The following is a 19,897-nucleotide window of genomic DNA, read 5'->3' as shown; positions in this document are numbered from 1 at the left end:
AACATACAATTTGATTTTTTCCTTAATTAATTTATGTTTTAAAATAGGTATTACATGACCATGGTAAAAAAACTCAAAAGTACAGCTGTGCAATAAAAATGTATCTCTATTTCACCTGCCATCCGGTTGCTTTCCCCAAAGGCAACTGAGTTACCAGTTTCTTAAGTATTTTTCCAGACATATTTGATATTCTTTCAACTATAAGAATACAGATAACAGAGTAATTTTTATTTTCTAACAGAAATGGTAACATACACACTGTTCTGAGCCAATATATCAAAATATCAATAGCCAGTACTCATAGAGCTGCTTTTTACTGACCACAAGGTATCAAGGTATTCCATCTTTTAAATGTACTATAACTTATTTAATCTGTTCAAGTTCATAGGCATTTAAATTTTGCCTATATTTTGCTAACACAATGTTGCAAACAACATTTCTGAACATACTTTGTTATACTCATGAATTATAACTATGAGATAAATTCCTGGAAATACAATTGCTAGAGGGGTTGGAATTCAATGGTGTTGATGACAGTGATGATAATTATGAAACTAGTCACTACCATTTACTGTTCTTCTGCAATGATGGGGCATGGCAGAGATAGCTTTCATTCAATTCCCCTGTCCATTCTTGGTTCTGTAGTCACCTAACTACAGCAAGCCTCAGGTTCCTCATCTGTAAAATGGGAAAATAATAGTTTTCACCTTAAAAGATTGTTATTTGGATTAAATGCGCAAGTGTTTTTGTCTGTTACATAGAAAATGCTCAGTAATTATGAGCTCTGTTATGCAGTGGTGAGCTTCCTTTTGCTCCTCTAAACCCCTTCTTCATCCTTCAGCTCCTGGCAGTCTTCCCTTAAGACCAGCCTGCATGGGCTAAAGCAACTGGGCTTCAATGCCCTCTAGGTTAGGGTTTGGTTGGAAATCAGAGGGAGAGAGGAGAGTAAGGTCAGAGTATTTACTTCCTTGGCTTCCTCCACCAAAGGTCACTACTTTTAAAGACAAATAACTCTATCTGACTTTTCTCTCCTTTGGATTCAGGCAACTGTCCCCTCAGATGCATTATCCCTTTAGGTTTCTCTGTCCTTCTACTTATATATATATATAAAACCTCTAAAAAAAAAATCTCCTGAATTTTTCTGTTTTGTATGTACCATCTGTCATAGGTTGAGATCCTAATTGATAAATACTATTAGCTACGTTCTCTTTTTTTCTAACACAAACAATGATAGGTAGGTTTGAGAAGGCTTATTTTATAAATGAGGAAACTGAGGCTTCGGAACTTGTCAAAGATCACCCAGCTAGTGAGTGGCCGAAGGAGAATTCAAGCTCACTGTGTCTAATTCAGAAGCACATATTCTTTACAAAACCTTACTCTTTCGATCCAAATTATTTGGCCTAGATTTGTTCATATAAGTATACTTTATATTTTCATTTTCTTCAAACTTGTCCCTAGAGAAGCTTCTAATATGGTGTGTCCCATTCAGCACCAGGAAGCTTAGCTTTAACTTTGTGACTGAGCCGTTACATGTCTTGGTTTTCTTATCTATAAAGTGATAATCATTTGTTCTCTTCTTTCTTCTAGGGAAAAAATATGAAAACTGGTGATCTGGACTTAAGATAATTTAAAAGTCAGAGTTATCACTTAAGTTCAGTTTCAGTTTTAGTCATAATTCCATTCCTTCTGGTGAAGGAATTCCTTTAATGATTAAATAAAAATAAAAGGAAATAATTTCTTTTTATTAAAGAAATAAAACGGGACTTTGATGTATAAGTGAAATTCCCTCTTACTTAGGCCGGCAATAGGGTGAGGCAAGTGAGGCACCTGCCTGGGATGGAAAATTTACAAGTGCACTAAAAAGTTCAATAATCAAGATCAATACTATTTTAAGGCAGTATTTTTAATAATCAAAGTTAATGCAAAAAAATCATAATAAAAATAGCAAAGTTTAAAATAAAGACAGAATTGTTAACAGTGCCAGATGGGGCCATATTGGAAGCTGAGACAAAGGAAAAATACTGATTTTCTTTTACTTAAAATTTTGATATTTTGGTTTATCATTTTTTTGCATTACTGTGTCTCATTTTTCTTATCTGTAAAATGGGACTACTGACACAAATCCTTGTAAACTTGTCATGAGCATTAAATGGATAAATAAATATAAACCTGGGATAGTGCCTGGTATAAACTCAACTGAGATTGATGAATGGTCAAATCACTTCTCCCAATCCAATCTTGTAAGAATAATGTTTCTAAGTCTAATTCAGATAGGGACTGCCAATTTCCTATACAAAAAAGGTCTCTAAAACCAGATGCCATTTCCTTTCCATGCCTTTATTTTTTCTGTCTCTCATAACCTAGATTCTTAAAAGTAGATTATTTTCTCCTCTTCATGTTATTGCTGTTCTCCCATTATCTGTCTATTGAAGTTTTACCATTTCTTTAAGGTTTAACTAAAGATACTCATCTTCATCATCATTATTCTCTTGGATCCATTAAATTTCAGCATCCTCTCTGCTTCCAATTCTCTTGATATGCTCTTAAATTATAGCAATTACCACACTCTGAAGTGTGTTTTCTCTCACAACACTGTAGGCTCACTGAGAGACTTATATCTCATTATTTTATTCTCTGACCTTATGGTAACACATGCTGAAAAGGTGTGGTTGAATAGATGATTTTGGATTAAATTACTTTTTCTTTTTTTTTTTTATAATTTACCAATCCTCTCTCAGCCCAGGTAGAAACAGCCAAGGTGAATAAGGTTTTTTGCTTTTGTTTTTGTTTTTAACAGGAATCTGGAGGTTTGAGGTGTGGAGCCTCATGGTTGAATTCAAGGTAGGTGTTTTTCTAGAATGTTAATGCCCAAGGGGAAATGTTAGTTTAATCCTTGAAATAAATAACAGTGTTAATACTGTAATTAATTCATTGTGCAATTCATTGGAATGAGTTAGTAAAAAAACAAAACAAAACAAAAAGTTGGCTTCAAGTGGTCTTCATTATCTAAATCATAAAATCTTAGAGTTGAGAGGCATCTCATTTTATTTCCATTATTGTATCATGACCACAGAACTGTTGAAATTAAACATATGTGAAAGACAGGAAGTACACCTTTTTTCCAAGAGAGGGAAATGCTTCAAGTATTTTATTTATTTGCTTTCCTTTGATTATAAATAATGAAAGAATGTAATTAAAAATACATTTCTTTTACTGGTCATCCTTCTAAATTGTATTAACATGTTTGATTTACCAAAGGATTCGAGGGTTTAAGCATGGAACCTGGAGTCAGAAGACTTGAGTGTTGTGAGGATTAAAAAGGTAATGTATGTAGAAGCCCTGTGAACACAGTCAATAAACACGGTTACTAATCAGCAAGGGCCCTTAACCCCAGTACTTATCAAAGGCAGGTGATTATTAAAAGTGAAAATGCACTCTAAGGAAGTATATTTCCATCCCTCCTCTCCATACCAGACAAAGAAGAACTTTTAAAAAATTCACCTTTTTAATTTTAGATCAGCCAGGATCTAGGACTTTTTCTTTCACCAATTAGTTAGTTTAAAATTGCATATAATACTATAACTATAAACTCATGGTCATGGCTCAGTACTACGGTGAAGGTTTTATTGGTCTTGAACATCTGCTGTTGTGATAATTTATTTCCTGTAAACCTATTTACCACAGCAGGTTGATTCAGCACTTTCTTCATAATATTTTTATTATATATAAAATCACCTATTATTATTATTACATAGGAAATAGCTAACCCCTGTGAGATTACTGAGAGAAGACATCATCATTACTTTAGGCGTTTACAAATTAGAGAATGCATATAACCAAGAGAAGGTTTGAGGATACAAGGTCTCAAAGAGATTCATGATCTAAAATGATAGTTTTGCTTTAAGCTTATGTTTATGCAAATAGAGATCTGAAGGTAATCATGGTTTTAAAACTGTGATAAAATTGAGGCTAAAGATGCTTGAGACTATAGCAGGGGTTTTTTTGCCTAGTTTTTCTAAATGTATCTATTAACTAATAATCACAATGAACATTTTACTTAGTTTTGCTTGCTTGTAGCCCTGACTTTACCATCTTGTGAGAAATAACCTCAGATTTTCAAGGAATATGTCAACAAGTACTTAGAATGTTTAAATATCAGAACTGTGATCACAGAGAATAATGGAAATCAGGCATGATCAGATCATCATTTTCTTATACAGGTACTTACAAAAATAAGGTTAATTAACTCACCTAAACCAAATAGCAGTTTGTCAAAAAGAGTTAAGGCTTGACTATACCCTTCTCACTGACCAGAAACCACTTCCTTTAGCTAATTCTCTTCTTGACTCAGTATCGCTTTATGTGAGTTTAAATTAAGCAATCTGACCGGTATTCCTTTTACTCTTAGCTTTCCCCTTATTTCAATATTTTGAGGCTTCCCTAAAATCACAGGATTCTGTGAACTATTCAAATTGATTGGAAGGATTTTTGCTAGACATCTTATTTTTTATTTTATATATTTCAGAGAACACTATATTCCAAGCCTGGCAAAGGGAGCCTCACGTCCTCGATGTCTACCTAGTCCCTCTCCTGAAATGACCAAGATTAAAAATAAGCCATTCAATAACTACCCCCTGGATACTTGGTACTCATGCTTCCAGCCGAGGCCCACAGAGGAAAAATGGAAGGCGATTTGCCTCACCAAAGAAATCGTGGGGCACTGGGATACTTGGGAGACTTTTAAAAAGATGGGTGAGAGTTCTTTTATTTTTTTCTACAATTTTTATTTTAATATTTATTGTGCTTTTTCTGAAGACAATTTTGCAAGTTCCAATTACGAATGAGATTAAAAGTATCCCTGATCACACAACCTACAGATAGGTTCTGATAATATTTTAAACAAAAGTAAGGTCATGATATGAAACTCTACACTTTGATATGTAGTTTGTTTTATCATCTATAATACATAGATCTTTTCACTGGGTGGGTGGAGCTGAAAACAATGTAGAATTGTCAAAAGTCCCATCCTCACCTTTGAGAAACCCTGATCTGTTAGGCATGAACAAATCCTGTGTCATTTTAGAATCTTTGAAAGCATAATTTTAACTTTTATTTTTATTTGAAAAATTATAAGGAATCACACTAACCCATAATCACATCATTCTTACTCTCTCTATTTTAACAAACATTATATTATTTAAGAAGTGAATGCCCATCTTTGGCCCACTGAAGTCCACCTCTTAGAGGACACATTTTAACAATTTGATGCATATCCTTTTCAAGTTTTTGCATTGTTACAGACATATCCATGCATCATCCTTCTGACATTCTATCTGTCCATCTCTGTTCATCCATTCATCCACCCATATCTATCCATGTTAGTGGTTAAAAGAATAGGCTTTGGAGCCAACTGTCCTGGGTTCAGTTCCCTGCTCTGCCAATTCCAGCTGTGTAACCTGTGGCAGGTACTCTGCACCTCACTTTTCTCACCTCTAAAAAGGAGTACCACATGTTAGGATTGTTGTGTGGATTAAATGAATTAATATAGATGAACTTGAAAAAATTCTTGGCAGATAGTAAGCTCTCAATAAATGCATATTATTATTCACACATAAACACATATATACACATCCTCACATATTTCAACCAAAACGGAGTGTATATTCATATGTAGCTTGCTTTAAAAAATTATTAATAGATTATGAATGTCCTTTCAGGTAAGGATATATAGAACCTCATTAAAAATAATAAAAGCTTTTGGGACTTCCCTGGTGGCGCAGTGGTTGAGAATCCGCCTGCCAATGCAGGGGACACGGGTCCGAGCCCTGGTCCGGGAAGATCCCACATGCCGTGGAACAACTAAATCCGTGCGCCACAACTACTGAGCCTGTGCTCTAGAGCCCGCGAGCCACAACTACTGAGCCCACATGCCACAACTACTGCAGCCCGTGCACCTAGAGCCGGTGCTCCGCAGCAAGAGAAGCCACTGCAATGAGAAGCCTGTGTGCCGCAACAAAGAGTAGCCCCTGCTCGCTGCAACTAGAGAAAGCCTGCGCGCAGCAACAAAGACCCAATGCAGCCAAAAATAAATAAATAAATATTTAAAAATAAATATAATAACAGCTTTGTATTCCACTGTATTAATATACCATTTTCCTAATTATGTACTTTTAGTTACTTCCAGAAGCATCAATTCAAATAATATGTCAATAAACAACCTTCCATATGTTTTATCCTTTATATATATGTGTCACTGTTTCTGTAGAATAGATTTCAAAAGTGCAATTTTTGGGTCAAATGACGTCTACCTATGTCTATTATTGATTTGAAATATCATATTTATCATACATAAAATTCTTATTTCTTAGCTTTCTATTCAATCTATGGCTTCTTTTATCACAATGATTATATTTTCCTTTAATTTCTGCTGTGGCAGGTCCTCACTATTTTCTTCAAACTTTCTTATCAATTCTTATATATTTTCCATGTAAAATTAAGAATCACTTAAACATTAAACTTTTTGAATGACATTTATTGTTTTCTTTCTGATGTTACAAGAAATACATAAATGCATAAAGTTTAAGAATCACCCATAATCCCCACCCCATAGAGATAACCATCATTAGCATTTTGCTGCATTTCCTCCCAGTGTCTACATATTTTTTAAATGAAGTATAATTGAGCTATATCATTATGTTAGTTCCAGATGTACAACATAGTGATTCAATATTTCTACAAATGATCACCATGATATGTCTAGTTACTATCTGTCACCATACAAAGATATTACAATAGAATTGACTATATTCCCCATGCTGTACATTTCATCCCCATAACTCATTTTTCTGTACTCTTAATCTCCCTCACATTTTTCACTAGTCCACCCAAACCCTATCCCCTCTGGCAACCACCTGTTTGTTCTCTGTATTTATGAATTTGTTCTGTTCATTTTTTTTTAAGATTCTACATATAAGTGAAATCATACAGTATTTGTCTTTCTCTATTTGACTTATTTCACTTAACATAATACCCTCTAGGTCCATATATACTGTTGCAAGTGACAAGATTTCATTCTTTTTTATGGCTGAGCAATATTCCATTGTGTGTGTGTGTATATATATATATATATATATATATATATATATATATATATACACACACACACACACACACACCACATTTCTTTTTAATTTTTATTTTATTATTATTTTTTTTATTTATTTATTTTTGGCTGTGTTGGGTCTTCGTTTCTGTGCGAGGGCTTTCTCTAGTTGTGGCAAGCGGGGGCCACTCTTCATCGCGGTGCACGGGTCTCTCACTATTGCAGCCTCTCTTGTTGTGGAGCACAGGCTCCAGACGCGCAGGCTCAGTAGTTGTGGCGCACGGGCCTAGTTGCTCCGCAGCATGTGGGATCTTCCCAGACCAGTGCTCGAACCTGTGTCCCCTGCATTGGCAGGCAGATTCTCAACCACTGCGCCACCAGGGAAGCCCCACACCACATTTCTTTATCCATTCATCTATCGACAGACACTTAGGTTGCTTCCATAGCTTGGCTATGATGCTTCAGTGAACATAAGCGTACATATATCGTTTTGAATCAGTATTTTTTCTTTTCTTTGGAAAAATACCCAGAAGTGGAATTGCTGGATTTTATGGTAGTTCTATTTTTAATTTTTTGAGGAACCTCCATACTGTTTTCCCACAGTGGCTGTACAAATTTCCATTTCCACTAACAGTACACGAGGGTTCTCCTTTCTCCATCTTTACCACTGCTTGTTATTTGTTGTCCTCCTGATAATATCCATTCTGACAGGTATGAGATGATGTCTCATTGTGGTTTTTATTTGCATTTTCTTGATGATTAGTGATGTTGAGCATCTTTTCATGTGTCTGTTGGCCATCTATATGTCTTCTTTGGAAACATGTCTATTAATTTTAACATTAATTTAATCTACTATTTTGGGGACACAGCATAATCTTGGCGTTTGGTCATGTCTTGGTTTATAAAAGTCAATATTATTTCAGAATTTAAAAAAATTCTTATTCCTAGATTTTGTATAATTGAATATATGATACATTTGTGTCATATATATACACATATACATATATACATATGAAACTAAATATATATATTTAGCTTTTATTTATGTTTGTTGCTATTCCAATAATAGGCTTATCTTCAAAATTAAAGGAGTAAAAATTATATAAGTACATCCATAGATGATATGAAAGGATTTGATAATGATTAAAAGTTAAGAAAAGTTATATTTAGAATAATATGGAGCAACTGGAAAGTTTTTCATAAAAAGTGAATGAAAGAAAAGTAAAACAAGATACACATTGGTATGTTCAGATTTGGCTTTAAATTGTAAATAAACATATATTACTTTGGGTATTTTGTGTGTGCCATGTACTGTTTAAGTGTTTTTACAAGCATTGCCAACCTAATCATACAACAATCATATCAGGTGGGTGCTACTATTATCATCTCCCTTTTCATAAAGGAAAAACTGAGATAGAGATGGGATAGGAAATTTGTCCAAAGTGATATTTGTACTCAGTGCTGAGTTGGCACCTGAACCCAGGCAATCAGAGCATTGAACTCACCATTTAAACCACAGGGATCTTCTCAACATCTACAAGTGTCAATACTAACATATCTAGGCCCTAACCAGGTGAGATAGCTTAATTCATGAAGAATAGTAAATTGAATTGACATGTATTTAGATTTACCTCAGTAAGACTATGGTTTTTTTAATCTTAGAATCAGAGATAGAGATTGAGAGTTGATAGGACCTTGGGGAATATATAGTTCTTGGTTCCAGGAAATGACATAATTTGTAAAAGTAATCTAACTACAGAATAACATGAATATTTTAAAAATCAAAAAATATTGTAAACTAATGTCAAGAAATTTGAAATTCAAAGCAAAATGGGTATATTTCTAGAAAATGTAAAATGCCAAAATTAACAAAAGAAGAAATAGAAAATCTTAACTGACCAATATATGCTAAATAAACAATGCTGCTTAAAAAGCATAAACTTTTCTTCTATAAAGTACCAGTTCCAAGAAGTTTTATATGTGAGTTTTCCCATGTATATCCTCTATTGTATACTAATATATCTGGAAAACAGGAAAAAAGAAAAGCTGCTAAAATTATTTTCATGAAGCAATTACAGCACATAAACCCCAATGAGGGCAGTTTAAGAAAATAAAATTACAGTTTAGTTTCATTTATGAACATTGACACCAATATCAGATCTAAAATTTTATCCAACCAAGTAAAAAGTGAGTTTTATTTAAAGGAAAAAATAAGATAATCTCAATATATTAAAAATAAATAAAATCCCTTTATGTCAACATTTTTAGAAAACTAGATAGCTAGGAAGAAGGGAACTTTCTTAACCTAATGACATAATAATAAATTACAGCAATAACATATCAAATGGGAACATTTTAGAATGATTTCATTTAAGATTGGAAAAAACTAATAGGAAAAGACAACAGGAACCCCAGTATCTCAGTAATTTTCAAGAGGGTACAGGAAGGTGTGGACAATGCAAGACCAGAAAAAGAAATAGAAGATATTAGGAATGGCTAGAAAGAAACAAAACTCATTATCTGCAGATGATAATCTGAAAATTAAAAGTCTAAGAATCCTACCGACAAACTGATAGAACAAGAAAGTTCAACAAGATTATCAAATGATTAGAATAATGTGATATAAAATAAGATACAAACTCAAAAAATTTAAAATATATAAAATTGGATGTGTCTATGATTTCAGAGAAGAAAAAGATTTCTTAAACAATACCAAAAATAGCATGAAATATAAAGGGAAAAACTGATAGCTTTGACTACATGGAACTAAAGATATGGCTTTAAAATTGGACAACAAAGACAAAATTAAATGATGGGGGTAGACTGAGTGAAAAATCTTTTCAACTTCTATAAATAACTAAGGATATCAAGAATATTATACAAAAAAAGGAAAGCAGAAAGAATAAAGTCAAGGAACTTTATGAAAAAGTAATGTAAAAATATAGAGTCATGTGGCCACTAAATATACAAAGAGTGTCCATTGATTTGGGCCTCGCTATTAATTGAAGGAACTACATAAACAGCCAATATTTGAGTGCTTACAAAGGTCAGCCGTTATTCTATGTGCTTTTAAAGTGTAACTGTTCTGTTCTGATCCTTACAGCAACTCTATGAACTAGGCATCATTATTGTCTCATTTTACAAATTAGGAAACCAGGAACAGAAAGTTCCACAAGTATTAAGCGGGAGAGCTGGAATTTGAGGCGACACCCCTCACCTCTACAACCACTACAACTTTACTGCTCTGTTACACCATTTCATAGCCAGCAGGTTGTTAAAAATTAGAAAGATAACATGAAAGGCTGGCAAGGATGTGGGGATATAAGAAATCTCATATAATATTGAGAGGGGCAGCTCTAACATGATGTAGCCATCTCGACAGCAATCTGGCAGTATTCAGTGAAAACTGTAGGCATATCCTTTGTGCACCCAAATTCCACTCTTGGATGTGTACTCCAGTGATATTCCTCACAGATGCACAAGGAGGCATGTACAGTGATGCCCACCAAAGCATATTGTGCTAGAAAGAAGTTGAAGGCAACCTAGAAGTTCAAAAACAGGCAAATATTTTTTAGGCATAAGTAACGTGTGGTATATGAATATGCAAGAGAGGAATACTAGTGCCAGAGGCAATGATCAGCATGGAAAAGATAGCAGTGTAAGCAGATTTCAAAACTATAAAGTTGAATAGAATAGTAAGAAACAGAACGTGATGCCATTTTTGCCATTAAAAGCATATCTACATTAATAAAAATGAATTTCATGAATGCACACATTGCAAATGACCATGAACCCTGTGGAATGTGGACTGGAAAAGCATACATTCACTGCGTGTGAGTGGGAGCCTGGTGGGGGTAGGAAGGGAACTGATGATGCAGGAAAGAATGAGAAAAATCATGAAATAAAACATAAAAGAGAGAAGGTGCACTGGTTGACAACAAAAACTTGCCAGGAACCAAGGAGTATAATCAATTCAATTCTGTGCACCTGAGATCCAAAATCCCAAAGCAAACAAAATTAAAAAGAGCAACAAAATTTTACAAATCTACCTGTCTATCTATCTATCCATCCACCCATCCCTCCATTCATCCATCTATGTGACAGAGTTTTTTAAAACGTCGGCATGTCAATATATAAAATTTAGACCTATTATAATAAAAATTATGTAGGGATTTAAAGAATTTCGGAGGCCTAAAGAATAGCACAGAGAGGATTATTGAAGTTGAATGTAGTGATTCTAATTCCATTTTTTTCCTGTATGTTCTTTTAGTTTGTGTGACAGAAAGAAACATCTTTAACCCAGGAAGTGTTTCACATGAATTTTAAAACCTGGGTTACTAATTTACTATTTTATTACTGTCTGGTTTAAGAATGTGTAGAAAAATACTTGTTTCTATGACATGAAATCTTGCACCCTTATAATAACCTATCATTACAAAAACGTTCAAATAATTAAGGATAATATGCTTTATATTGCATTTATGTTGGCCTTTCTTTTTTTCTAGTTTCAAAGCTTATAATGACCCAGAAAACATATTTACTTAATGAATCAAGGAAACTGAAAGAAGGAAACAGCATGGTGAGTACTTAAAGGCAGAAAAATGGGGAAAAAATTCCCTCCCTTTCAACTACATTCTTTCCAATGGTCTTAATTACTATCCTCTTGCATTTATGGCCTTTATTAAGTATTGCAATATCTAATTATTTAAATAATGGCAAAAATGCAATGTATATATTCCTTAACAATAAGAGGTTAAAAGATAAAAGCATCTCATTCTCATTTAGAGATATAGTAAAACACTTATGAGTAAAACAACACAGAGTCTGGGATTTACCTTTAAGTACACCAGGAAGAAAGTTGGGGAGGGATAGATGAAATGAAATTGGCAAAGTGGTAACAATTGTTGTTGTTGAGTGACGGGAGTATAGGGGTTCACTACTCTCTTAAGCCAACTTTTGTATAAGATTTAAATTCTTCATCATAAAAAATTTTCCTTAATATAATTATAAGTTCTGGCTCTGTGTGATTTTAAAAATCATTTTGCTATAATTGCATTCTGAAATATTTACAAAGCGAATAAATTTCCTAGAGCTGCATGGCTGGACACATTTGGGAAAGCTTATGATGCCAGTCCAAAAGTCCAGCCACATTCAGGATGAAGCACGACCTGACACACGTCTCCCATTTCCAAAACAACTGGTAGGCGTGGGCTGCTTTTCCACATGTGCAATAAGCATTAGCAAGATTTCTTCCTCTCCGAGTTTATGTGGGGCAGCTCCTGTCTACAAACGTTGCTTTCCCTTTCATTAAGCAATTTCAAAATTAAACTGTCAAGTAATGAGTATTTATTATAATCAAATAACTCTGCAAAGGAAGTTTCATTTTTTTGTTTGTTTGCAATTTCCAAAAGACAGTACAGAGAACAGTTGCCCAAAAAGATTGGTGAGTGAAATTGGTTAATGTTATTGACACGGTTTAGACTGATGAGTATTTTGTTTCAGGGAGAATTTTCTACATTAAAATACCTGTTGAAAATTAGTGACATTTATTTTAAAGTTCATACTTTAAACATTTTAAATTATGAGTACTAAAATCTGAAGGAGAATGTTGAGAGGCTGATGAGAACTCTGGAGGTTTCTGACAAGCAGTCTTTCTGATATGACAATATAACTAGCTGGCTTCTTTCCCTTGTCATATCAAGTAAATTAACCTAATTTTTTAGAGAAGGGTGACATCTTTCAAAAGGTCACCAGGAGGTTAACTTTCTTTTGTCATTTGGATGACCAGGACAGATTTTCAATTTACATAGCCTTCAACTTTCCCACGTGGGATTATGAGACTAAAAGTGAATCATTTCTGCAGCAAGTGCTCTGCCCATCTGCTAAGAAAGTTTTAAAGTTTCATGATGAAATAGAAATAGAAAAAAAAAGTTTAAAGTTCTACCTCAATAAAAGAAAAATAGTTTCAAATTTGAATATTTTAACTGTTTCAACTAGTGAAATAATTGAATGTTCTCCTACAGCCATTAAAAAATATGGCAGTTATATTGGTTTTTTCTTCTGTCCTAGAAAACATAGAAAAGGCTTTCTTCAAGTTAAAGAGAAGAATGAAAAACCGTTTTGTGCATCAAATTTTGTAGACAAATGAATATATCAAATACTTGGTAGTTTAGGAGATATAGTTTAGTGTGGTTTTTAGAGTTGGTTTTCCAGTGATAAAATTAGAGAGGAAAAAATGCTTGAAACCTGTTTCCTGCCCTTTGCATGCCTGTAGCTCTTATGGGCACTGAGTATAGTAGTTAGGAATCTGTACTTTGCATTTAAAAAAAAAAACAAAAACCCAACTACCTGGCTTTGATTTACAGATGCTCCATTTATAAGCCATACGGCCTTTGGCAAATTAGTAACCTCCTCAACCTCCCCAACTATAAAATGGTGATGATGAATATATACTGAACACACACACACACACACACACACACACACACAGATATATGAAAACAGGCACATTGTTGTAAAGGTTCAATTAGATTGTGCATAAAATATACATAACAAGTAACTAGAACATTTATAGCATATGCTCAATAAACATTCAGTTATTATTTGCACTAGGATAGATAGCATTTACATTTAATTGAAAATATATAGCAATGTAGAGGGCATTATGCTAACTAAGTGAAATAAGTCAGACAGAAAAAGACAAATACTATATGATTTCACTTATACATGGAACCTAAAAAACAAAACAAATGAACAAACATAACCAAACAGAAACAAGACTCATAGACACAGAGAATAAACAGGTGGTTGCCAGCAGGGGTGGGAGGAGGGGGAACTGGATGCAGGTAGTCAAAAGGTACAAACTTCCAGTTATAAGATAAATAAGTACTCGGGATGTAATATACAGCATGATAAATATAATTAAACCTGCTGTATGTTACATATGAAAGTTAAGAGAGTAAACCCTAAGGGTTCTCATCACAAGGAAAAAATTTTTTTCTATTTATTTATTTTGTATCTATATGAGATGATAGATGTTCACTGAACTTATTGTATAATCATTTCATGATGTATGTAAGTCAAATCATTATGTTGGCTGCCGGCGCGCGCGTGTCCGTGTGTGAGCGCGTATTCGCCGGGCCCGGAGCTGGAAAGTTCAAACCGGACGTGTTGCTCGCGCCGCTGGCGGAGACCGCGGCGGAGGCTCTGCCCAAGTTCTCCGGGCCGAGCGCCCGGCGGCGCCCTGCGCCCCCGCCCCGCCGCCCCCCGCCACGCTCCCGGCTCGGGCTCGGCGCCCGGCGACCGCAGCAAGACTTGAATGCAGCGATCATCTAAATTAGAGAAAGGAGATAAAAATAACCTCTGGATATTCCTCTCGTGTGATATTTATTCTGGATGAAGCATTAAGATCTCTACTAGAGGTGTATCACTATGCAGGCATCAGGGCTGTGCCTCTGAGGTGGGAGAGCCAACTTCAGGACACTGGTCCACAAGAGACCTACCAGCTCCACGTAATACCAAACGGCAAAAATCTCTCAGAGATCTCCATCTCAACATCAAGACCCAGCTTCACTCAACGACCAGCAAGCTATAGGGCTGGACACCCTATGCCAAACAACTAGCAAGACAGGAACACAGCCCCATCCATTAGCAGGGAGGCTGCCTAAAATCATAATAAGGCCACAGACACCCCAAAACACACCACCAGACGTGGACGTGCCCACCAGAAAGACAAGATTCAACCTCATCCACCAGAACACAGGCAATAGCCCCCTCCACCAGGAAGCCTACACAACCCACTGAACCAACCTTACCCACTGGGGACAGATACCAAAAACAACGGGAACTACGAACCTGCAGCCTGTGAAAAGGAGACCCCAAACGCAGTAAGATAAGCAAAATGAGACGACAGAAAAACACACAGCAGATGAAGGAGCAGGGTCAAAACACACCACACCTAACAAATGAAGAGGAAATAGGTAGTCTACCTGAAAAAGAATTCAGAATAATGATAGTAAGGATGATCCAAAATCTTGGAAATAGAATAGACAAAATGCAAGAAACATTTAACAAGGACGTAGAAGAACTAAAGAGGAACCAAGCAACGATGAAAAACACAATAAATGAAATTAAAAATACTCTAGATGGGATCAATAGCAGAATAACTGAGGCAGAAGAAAGGATAAGTGACCTGGAAGATAAAATGGTGGAAATAACTACTGCAGAGCAGGATAAAGAAAAAAGAATGAAAAGAACTGAGGACAGTCTCAGAGACTTCTGGGACAACATTAAACGCACCAACATTCGAATTATAGGGGTCCCAGAAGAAGAAGAGAAAAAGAAAGGGACTGAGAAAATATTTGAAGAGATTATAGTTGAAAACTTCCCTAATATGGGAAAGGAAATAGTTAATCAAGTCCAGGAAGCACAGAGAGTCCCATACAGGATAAACCCAAGGAGAAACACGCCAAGATACATATTAAACAAACTGTCAAAAATTAAATATAAAGAAAACATATTAAAAGCAGCAAGGGAAAAACAACAAATAACACACAAGGGAATCCCCATAAGGTTAACATCTGATCTTTCAGCAGAAACTCTGCAAGCCAGAAGGGAGTGGCAGGATATACTTAAAGTGATGAAAGAGAAAAACCTACAACCAAGATTACTCTACCCAGCAAGGATCTCATTCAGATGTGATGGAGAAATTAAAACCTTTACAGACAAGCAAAAGCTGAGAGAGTTCAGCACCACCAAACCAGCTTTACAACAAATGCTAAAGGAACTTCTCTAGGCAAGAAACACAACAGAAGGAAAACACCTACAATAACAAACCCAAAACATTTAAGAAAATGGGAATAGGAACATACATATCGATAATTACCTTGAATGTAAATGGATTAAATGCTCCCATCAAAAGACACAGACTGGCTGAATGGATACAAAAACAAGACCCATATATATGCTGTCTACAAGAGACCCACTTCAGACCTAGAGACACATACAGACTGAAAGTGAGGGGATGGAAAAAGATATGCCATGCAAATGGAAATCAAAAGAAAGCTGGAGTAGCAATTCTCATATCAGACAAAATAGACTTTTAAATAAAGAATATTATAAGAGACAAAGAAGGACACTATATAATGATCAAGGGATCGATCCAAGAGGAAGGTATAACAATTGTAAATATTTATGCACCCAACATAGGAGCACCTCAATACATAAGGCAAATACTAACAGCCATAAAAGGGGAAATTGACAGCAACACAATCATAGTAGGGGACTTTAACACCCCACTTTCACCAATGGACAGATCATCCAAAATGAAAATAAATAAGGAAACACAAGCTTTAAATGATACATTAAACAAGATGGACTTAATTGATATTTATAGGACATTCCACCCAAAAACAACAGAATACACATTTTTCTCAAGTGCTCATGGAACATTCTCCAGGATAGATCATATCTTGGGTCACAAATCAAGCCTTGGTAAATTTAAGAAAATTGAAATCGTATCAAGTATCTTTTCCGACCACAACGCTATGAGACTAGATATCAATTACAGGAAAAGATGTGTAAAATACCTAGAAACAAATGACAATGGAGATACGATGACCCAAAACCTATGGGACGCAGCAAAAGCAGTGCTAAGAGGGAAGTTTATAGCAATACAAGCCTACCTCAAGAAACAGGAAACATCTCGAATAAACAACCTAACCTTGCACCTAAAGCAATTAGAGAAAGAAGAACAAAAAAACCCCAAAGCTAGCAGAAGGAAAGAAATCATAAAGATCAGGTCAGAAATAAATGAAAAAGAAATGAAGGAAACAATAGCAAAAATAAATAAAACTAAAAGCTGGTTCTTTGAGAAGATAAACAAAATTGATAAACCATTAGCCAGACTCATCAAGAGAAAAAGAGAGAAGACTCAAATCAATAGAATTAGAAATGAAAAAGGAGAAGTAACCACTGACACTGCAGAAATACAAAAGATCATGAGAGATTACTACAAGCAACTCTACGCCAATAAAATGGACAACCTGGAAGAAATGGACAGATTCTTAGAAATGCACAAACTGCCGAGACTGAACCAGGAAGAAATAGAAAATATGAACAGACCAATCACAAGCACTGAAATTGAAACTGTGATTAAAAACCTTCCAACAAACAAAAGCCCAGGACCAGATGGCTTCACAGGTGAATTCTATCAAACATTTAGAGAAGAGCTAACACCTATCCTTCTCAAACTCTTCCAAAATATTGCAGAGGGAGGAACACTCCCAAACTCATTCTACGAGGCCACCATCACCCTGATACCAAAACCAGACAAAGAAAGAAAACTACAGGCCAATATCACTGATGAACATAGATGCACAAATCCTCAACAAAATACTCGCAAACAGAATCCAACAGCACATTAAAAGGATCATACACCATGATCAAGTGGGGTTTATCCCAGGAATGCAAGGATTCTTCAATATACGTAAATCAATCAATGTGATACACCATATTAACAAATTGAAGGAGAAAAACCATATGATCATCTCAAGAGATGCAGAGAAAGCTTTCGACAAAATTCAACACCTATTTATGATAAAAACCCTGCAGAAAGTAGGCATAGAGGGAACTTTCCTCAACATAATAAAGGCCATAGATGACAAACCCACAGCCAACATCGTCCTCAATGGTGAAAAACTGAAACCATTTCCACTAAGATCAGGAACAAGACAAGGTTGTCCACTCTCACCACTATTATTCAACATAGTTTTGGAAGTGTTAGCCACAGCAATCAGAGAAGAAAAAGAAATAAAAGGAATCCAAATCGGAAAAGAAGAAGTAAAGCTGTCACTGTTTGCAGATGACATGATACTATACATAGAGAATCCTAAAGATGCTACCAGAAAACTCCTAGAGCTAATCAATGAATTTGGTAAAGTAGCAGGATACAAAATTAATGCACAGAAATCTCTTGCATTTCTATACACTAATGATGAAAAATCTGAAAGTGAAATTAAGAAAACACTCCCGTTTACCATTGCAACAAAAAGAATAAAATATCTAGGAATAAACCTACCTAAGGAGACAAACGACCTGTATGCAGAAAATTATAAGACACTGATGAAAGAAATTAAAGATGATACAAATAGATGGAAAGATATACCATGTTCCTGGATTGGAAGAATCAACATTGTGAAAATGACTCTACTACCCAAAGCAATCTACAGATTCAATGCAATCCCTATCAAACTACCACTGGCATTTTTCACAGAACTAGAACAAAAAATTTCACAATGTGTATGGAAACACAAAAGACCCCGAATAGCCAAAGCAATCTTGAGAACGAAAAATGGAGCTGGAGGAATCAGGCTCCCTGACTTCAGACTATATTACAAAGCTACAGTAATCAAGACAGTTTGGTACTGGCACAAAAACAGAAATATAGATCAATGGAACAGGATAGAAAGCCCAGAGATAAACCCACGCACATATGGTCACCTTATCTTTGGTAAAGGAGGCAAGCATATACAGTGGAGAAAAGACAGCCTCTTCAATAAGTGGTGCTGGGAAAATTGGACAGATACATGTAAAAGTATGAAATTAGAACACTCCCTGACACCATGCACAAAAATAAACTCAAAATGGATTAAAGACCTAAGTGTAAGACCAGACACTATCAAACTCTTATAGGAAAACATAGGCAGAACACTCTATGACATACATCACAGCAAGATTCTTTTTGACCCAGCTCCCAGAGAAATGGAAATAAGAACACAAATAAACAAATGGGACCTAATGAAACTTAAAAGCTTTTGCACAGCAAAGGAAACCATAAACAAGACAAAAAGACAACCCTCAGAATGGGAGAAAATATTTGCAAATGAAGCAACTGACAAAGGATTAATCTCCAAGATTTACAAGCAGCTCATGCAGCTCAATAACAAAAAAACGAACAACCCAATCCAAAAATGGGCAGAAGACCTAAATAGACATTTCTCCAAAGAAGATATACAGATGGCCTACAGACACATGAAACAATGCTCAACATCATTAATCATTAGAGAAATGCAAATCAAAACTACAATGAGATATCATCTCACACCGGTCAGAATGGCCATCATCAAAAAATCTAGAAACAATAAATGCTGGAGAGGGTGTGGAGGAAAGGGAACCCTCTTGCACTGTTGGTGGGAATGTAAATTGATACAGCCACTATGGAGAACAGTATGGAGGTTCCTTACAAAACTACAAATAGAACTACCATACGATCCAGTAATCCCACTACTGGGCATATACCCTGAGAAAACCATAGTTCAAAAAGAGTCATGTACCAAAATGTTCATTGCAGCTCTATTTACAATAGCCAGGACATGGAAGCAACCTAAATGTCCATCGACAGATGAATGGATAAAGAAGATGTGGCACATATATACAATGGAATATTACTCAGCCATAAAAAGAAATGAAATGGAGGTATTTGTAATGAGGTGGATGGAGTTAGAGTCTGTCATACAGAGTGAAGTAAGTCAGAAAGAGAAAAACAAATACAGTATGCTAACACATATATACGGAATCTAAGGAAAAAAAAAGCCATGAAGAACCTAGTGGCAAGACGGGAATAAAGACACAGACCTACTAGAGAATGGACTTGAGGATATGGGGAGGGGGTGGGGTGAGATGTGACAGGGTGAGAGTGTGTCATGGACATATATACACTACCAAATGTAAAATAGATAGCTAGTGGGAAGCAGCCGCATAGCACAGGGAGATCAGCTCGGTGCTTTGTGACCACCT

Source organism: Balaenoptera ricei, chromosome 9, assembly GCF_028023285.1.
Source record: "Balaenoptera ricei isolate mBalRic1 chromosome 9, mBalRic1.hap2, whole genome shotgun sequence".
NCBI lineage: Eukaryota > Metazoa > Chordata > Mammalia > Artiodactyla > Balaenopteridae > Balaenoptera > Balaenoptera ricei.
This window is presented reverse-complemented; position numbering follows the sequence as displayed.